Below are 6,594 nucleotides of genomic sequence, written 5' to 3'. Positions count from 1 at the left end.
TCGGTGAAACCCCCCAAGAAAAAGGTTCGAAGGACCCCTGTTCAACCTGCTATTCAAAACCCTGTCGAAGAACAGTCTGCTATTCAAACCGTTGTTTAAGAACAGTCTGCCGTTCAAAACCCTGTTAAAGTATAGGCTGTTGTTCAAAAGAAAAAGGAACAACATTCCACTGTTTCCCATCTTGAAATGCAAACGGACGATATACTAGCCTATAACAAGGAAGTTTAGACAGAGGCACAATCCTCTGAAGAGATACAGACTACAAACATAAGGCGATGCAATAGGAAGATTCAAGTAAATCTTCCACTGGCCACCACTGTATGGGACATCGATCCGAGGACAGTAACCCTACAAGAGGGTTTGATGCAAGCTCAGTAAGTAGTAGAAAAAATTACCGAACAAACGGTTCCTCGAGAAAATTATGAAGAATTACAGCAGCAACTAAGGAATGTCAATTTATCCGAAAGCCAGGCCTTTGAAGGGTGGCGAAAAGAACAAGAAAAAGTCACAAAGGTAACTCATACATTAGATGTCATTATCAGATAGATGGATACCTTATGCTCTTTGTACACTGATGTCCTAGCATGTAGAGCCCCTGCCAAGAATTATGCGTTGTTTCTAATGGAACGATATTTGCAATTGAAATTAAGGTCGTCAAAGTAGGAGCCCCTATACAAATTAATACCATTAATGATTTTATAGATTGTTTTAAGCACTATGGAGTAAAGGTTCAAAGACTACTATGTGAATTCTATCTGCATAACCTTGTGCTAGATCAGGACACAGAACAGAACCCTGGCCCTTTCATTGGGTATATCCAATTGCAGACATTTATTTCGTTTGGAGTTAATCAAATCAAATGGCTTAAAGCCTATAATGCCTTCCAAAGACAAGAAAATGGATTAGACTTATGGGTAAGAGTTGAGCCTAGAGATCCATTATAGTTATGGAACAAACACAGGAGCCTCATGAGGACTCTGAGTGTGATTGACGCATCAGGACACATTCATAAAACAATCAATCGACAAGGGATAGAATACTTCTTTACCATTAAGGACCTTGCCATTGCAGCTGCTAAATTTTAATATCAGACCTCTAATCCAAACATCCAACTCAGAGAACCATTTAATTACAAGAACTTTAAGTTAGCCGCTGATCGTTCGAACCTCTATGGCGAAATTATCTTGAGGACAGGGCCATCTTGGTTAGGATATAGGTTTCAAAGTCCGATTATTTGGCACCCTGCACTTGGATACCAAGCCCTGTATGAAATGCCTGAGGGTCAGACATGCCATATTTTTGAACACCTAGTTAGGCAGCATGGCTGTAGACCACCACATGAGATCCCATCTCCAGCCTACTCTCTCACTGCCTTACATGTAAACTACAATGTTTTCATGAGGGCATGAAAAATGGTAATAAGGGGGGCGTGTGGAGTACTGAAGAAGGCATGTTTTCATTTATTATTTTGTCATATTTTCTTTAGAACTCGTAACATCTTCGCATCATGAACTAGGTAGATAATTGGAATCATGACAAATCTATAAAGATGTATATGCAAAGTGAAAACACTAATAATTGATATTTCTTATGCAGGAAACAGGAAAAACTAAAGATTGTCGCTCCAAAGAAAAAGACAGGGCCAAGCTAACCACTATCACTTTAGCAGGGAACCATATGCAAACAAGACGATCTAAATTAAAACATCTCAACCAAGGAAAGGAAAAGGAGATATCGACTCGACACAAGAAAACGACCAGATAACTGAGGACTAACAGCTGGGCGAATCCCTCAGGATCCTTTGATCCTGAGGGATCACTGCTTTAACTATTTTTGCATCCTTGATATCTCCGCTTTAGCTGTTATAAGTAGGGGCAGCACTACTAGCCGGGGGGAGACGGTTCATTTTTATGTAACTTTGCTCTGTATTTGAAACTTTGATCATCGACTCTCGTTGAGAGGTGATCTGCTGTAACTCTATTTTAATGCTTTAATATAAATCTGGTTGTTGTTCCATCTGTGATTCTAGAATAATCTCAAGCAGTGTGTCCCTAGAGGCTAAGGGTTCGGCCCTGGTGGAACACTTGCTCCTGTACTATTACCTCTAGTTCGTGTGCGGTTTGCATTATCAGCTTTGATCGGTAATCTGGCATGTTTCGTTATTTTATATCACAGCTCTGTTATATTTACAATATCGTTCTCTACAACAGGAAAGTCATATTGTTCATTCTGACTTGATAACATATTGTTGTTCCTTTAATTCATCAATGTAACATTACTGTTCTTTACAAAAACCTATTGATGTTCAATTGTAGAGTAACCGAGCTGTAATATTCTTAAGTTGGTATTACTATATTCGTCTATGGTTTATACTTCATACGATTGCTGTTCAATTGACATTGTTGTTCCATTATGAATTGCGATCGTTACCCTTTCTAACTGAGATCAATATTTGTGGTATCAGACTCAGATCACTGTTTCTCTTAATATCTTTGTATGCTGTGTGAGTTATTTATTTTGGGACTGTATATTCATCATTCGTGCTAAGAATTGTTCTATATTCCATTGGTAATTGGTTGCCGATCCATTTCTAATTGTTGTCCAATTTACCCTTTCAGTAAAGGTTGTCATCTGATTTCTGTAGGATACGATTACTGCACTTGTTCCTGTAGATTAAAGTGTTGTTGTTCATCAGACTTAGTTGTTGTTACATTTTGTGGTTGTTGTTCCATTTCTTAATTGTTGTTCCATTTCTTAATTGTTGTTCCATTTCCTCTTATTTGCGTTATCGTTGATTTGGTGTGCAGAACGATCTGAAACTATAGTGGGCGTTGGAATTTGTTGTCTAGTCCCCAGATCGATGATCTATTCCTTGATTACCTTTAGTTACATCAGTTTCCAAAGGGATGAGTTATTGTTACTGAACCCTTGATTGATAAATTGCTTAGTTTTCCAAGTGCATGATTTAGGTTTTAAAGTATTTTGTTGTAAGTAGATTTCTTTCAAGCATCCGTTTACTCTTGTATTTCCTTGAGCACTATAATACTAGCATTACTCTGAAAAATGACAGCCTCAAAATGAGTACACTCTTTGAGATAACAAATCATTCCCGGATTGACAAGTTAATGTGAGGTAATTAGAGGTGAAAGAGACCCTTTTTACGGCTCGACACAAGACCTGCCAATAAGAATGTCATTGGAAAAAAGTGGGTTTTTAGGAATAAATTAAATGACCATGGAAAGGTGGTAAGAAACAAGGCCAGGTTGGTGTGCAAAGATTATGCTCAAATAGAAGGTTTGGATTTTGATGACACTTTTGCTCTTGTTACTAGATTAGAAGAAATAATAATGTTTTTTGGCATTTGCTTTCTTTAAGAAATTTAAAATCTATCAGATGGATGTCAAATATTCTTTTCTTGATGGAGAGATATAGGAAATTTTTTATATAGATAAGCCTGAAGGCTTTCAGATGACAGAGCAACCAAATTATGTTTTCTGACTGAAGAAGGATTTTTATGGTCTCAAGCAAGCCCCTAGAGCTTGGTATTCCAAGCTAGAATCTACCTTCTCAAGTGTGGATTCGAAAGAGCTGCAGCTAACAACAACCCATCTGTCAAAGAAAAGGATGGAAGACTCATTATGGTAGTTGTATATGTTAATGATATCATCTTTTCTACTAATTCAAATTTGTTGAGTAGTGAGTTTTTAGTTGATATGAAGGCCAAATTCGAGATGTCCATGCTAGGAGAGTTGTATATTTCCTTGGATTGCGAATAAAATTGACCCCTAAAGGCATTTTTATTTCTCAAGACAAGTATCTCAAGGAAATATTAAAGAAATTTGTCGTGGAAGAATGCTCATTAGTGAGCACTGCGACAGGTTGCAAGATTAGTAAGATGGTTGAATCTCTAGAAGTAAGCTAGACCTTATATAGATCCATCATTGGTAGCCTTTTATGTTTGACATCTTCAAGGCCAAACATCATGTATTTTGTTTCTATAGTTGGAGGATTTCAAGCAGCTCCAAGACAAATCCATCTATTAGAAGCCAAAAGAATTCTTAGATATCTCAGAAAAACAATGGACTATGGACTGTGCTACCCAAGAGGTGAATATTTTTCCTTTACTGTTTATATTGATGTTGATTGGGCAGGTGATATACATTATTGAAATATTACAAGTGGTGGTGCTTTCTTTCTTGGAGAATTTCTAGTTTCATGGTTGAGCAAGAAGAAAGCTTCCATTTCCTTATCTACAACTGAAGCCGAATATATTGTAGCAACTTCTTATTGCACTCAACTATTTTGGATGAAGAAAACCTTGCAAGATGTACAAGTTTTCTATGACAAGCCTATTCCTATTATCTTTGACAACATAAGTTAAATAATCATGTCAAAGGATCCAGTTTTCCAATCCAAAACAAAACATATTCCCATCAAGTATCATTTCTGGAGAGAAGAGGTTGCAACCTAGATTATAAAGCTAGAGTATGTCCCTACCAAAGAGAAAGTTGATGATATCTTCACCAAGCCACTTCCTAAAGAACAGTTTGACTATTTGACGCAAATATTAGGAGTTATTCCTATTTCCTCTGTCCACTATTTCTTCCTTTAAGAGGAAGAAAGGTAGTTGTTTCTTTATCAACATATAAAGGTGAAGCTTCCAGGTCCACAGGATGAACATGACAAAGAAAGAATGTCTTTGACATTGATTTCAAAGGGGGAGTAATCTATAGTGCTCAAACAAAAAGGGTGGGAAAGATGGTAATAAAACTAGATCTAGCATAGCAAAGCACATCAACAACACCAACAACAGTATCACAACGACATAAGGATAGTAGGAGTGCCATCTTAGGGGGCGCAATACTAAAGGTTTTTCCTAGGGTGTTTTTAGGAGAGCCAAAGGTGTTTTGTTTGATTTTGGTGTTTCCATTAGTATAAAAGGGGGAGAATGTTAGGAATATGTTCTCATTGCTGTCAACATATGGTAGAAAGAGGCTCAAGTGTCAAATGAATGCCCCAAGGAGCAGGTTCCATGCACATAAGAAGGGAAAATGATCAGAATGAGTGCAGTGGATTTAGAGCTAGTTTTGGAGCACCAAACCATCGTAGATGAAGATGGAAACCACTCAGATGGATAGAGTTATGAATGCGTTTTCTAGTAGTATGTGGAAGTTTGAAGATATCCTCCTGGATCGTAAGATAGAGCTAGTAAATTCTCAGTGAACCCAAGTCAAATATAACAGAGTTAGCAGAGGTTCGAGAACCCTTAGCACACAACCAAAGTATGAAGAACAACCAAGATTCACAAAGCCTCTAAGCAAGAGATCTGGGAAAATGTGGCAGCAACAGGTTGGCAATTAGGTGGAACCCACCTAGTGGTAATACCCTAATAGTATAATTTTGGTGCCCAAGTCTAAGTGACCAGGAAAGAGTCGTTGGACATGACATCTAAGAATTTTCAAATGACGAGAGAATAGGGGATCTGACAATATAGGCTGGCCCAGCAGAGGCAACCTAGAGGGTGAAGCCTGGAAGTTTATGTAGGGCTGTTATACAGAATTTATACCAACTGATAAGTATATCTTCCCTAAGTGGGTAGTTACACTTAGAACAACTGAAGTAAAGATGTTTAACATTTTCTTACAATAACAGATAAAATAAAAGAACATACTTGTGATCCTTCGCTTCCTTTGATCTCCTTTGAGTTTCTCTCATCGCTCCCACTCAAATTGAATTTGCTCAATTAGTACCTTCCAACATAAACAGAAGACGATAATAATCAATTCAGATGATCTATTTATTGTAAACAAATGGAATAGACAAAATTTGAACATACATTCATCATACATATAGACAAAAGTATTGGAAAAGGAACAAACAACTTTATTGATTGATAGAAGGAGAAGTTACACCCAATGTGGTTCAATCTTGTGTCACTCATCCAACTTAGTCCAAGCCCTCATCACTCCAATAGCAACACCAATCCAATAGCATAACATTTCTTTGACAATGATTTCAAGTCTCTAAACCAACAATATTTCTCTATAATATCCAAGCTCTCTGGCTCTATGATGGGAGGCAAATTTATAGATGAATGCAAGTGGTTTTGTCATTAATATGGCATTGAATGGTTTTCAATAATTGGATGATTAGTTTCCATGTTGAAAGGGATGAGAGGATAGATGATTATATGATCCAAGGCTATCCTAAGTCGATCTCATCTTGACAGGATAAGAGTTGGGTTCCTTCTAGAAGGCTCTAGAAAGGAGGAATATACTCAGGATCCAATGAACATTGTGAGGATTCCCACCCAACGCATGCTTGAGTGGGCTTATGTGCTCTGCAATGTATCCTTGAATGGGGTTACCTGCTCTGCAGAGCACTTGCCCCTGACTAAGGGTGCGCTGGTGACCCAAGGAAGCACTTCAGTAGGGTTTGAAGTTAGGAAACTCTTATGGATGAAAGAACTGAATGAGTTGGCATGTCAATGGTATGTAGCAACTGAATTAGAGTTTGATAGACCTTGTTTACATTGATTTGATAATCGAGAGTGATGTCCCCAAATAGACCTATAACCATTGCCCCCTAAAGTAT

This window comes from Pinus tabuliformis, chromosome 3_1 (assembly GCF_031772625.1).
Source record: "Pinus tabuliformis cultivar Carrire ecotype Pingquan chromosome 3_1, CPIR1, whole genome shotgun sequence".
In the NCBI taxonomy this organism is placed as follows: Eukaryota; Viridiplantae; Streptophyta; class Pinopsida; order Pinales; family Pinaceae; genus Pinus; species Pinus tabuliformis.
The sequence above is the reverse complement of the archived record's forward strand: the minus strand, read 5'-3'. Positions refer to the sequence as shown.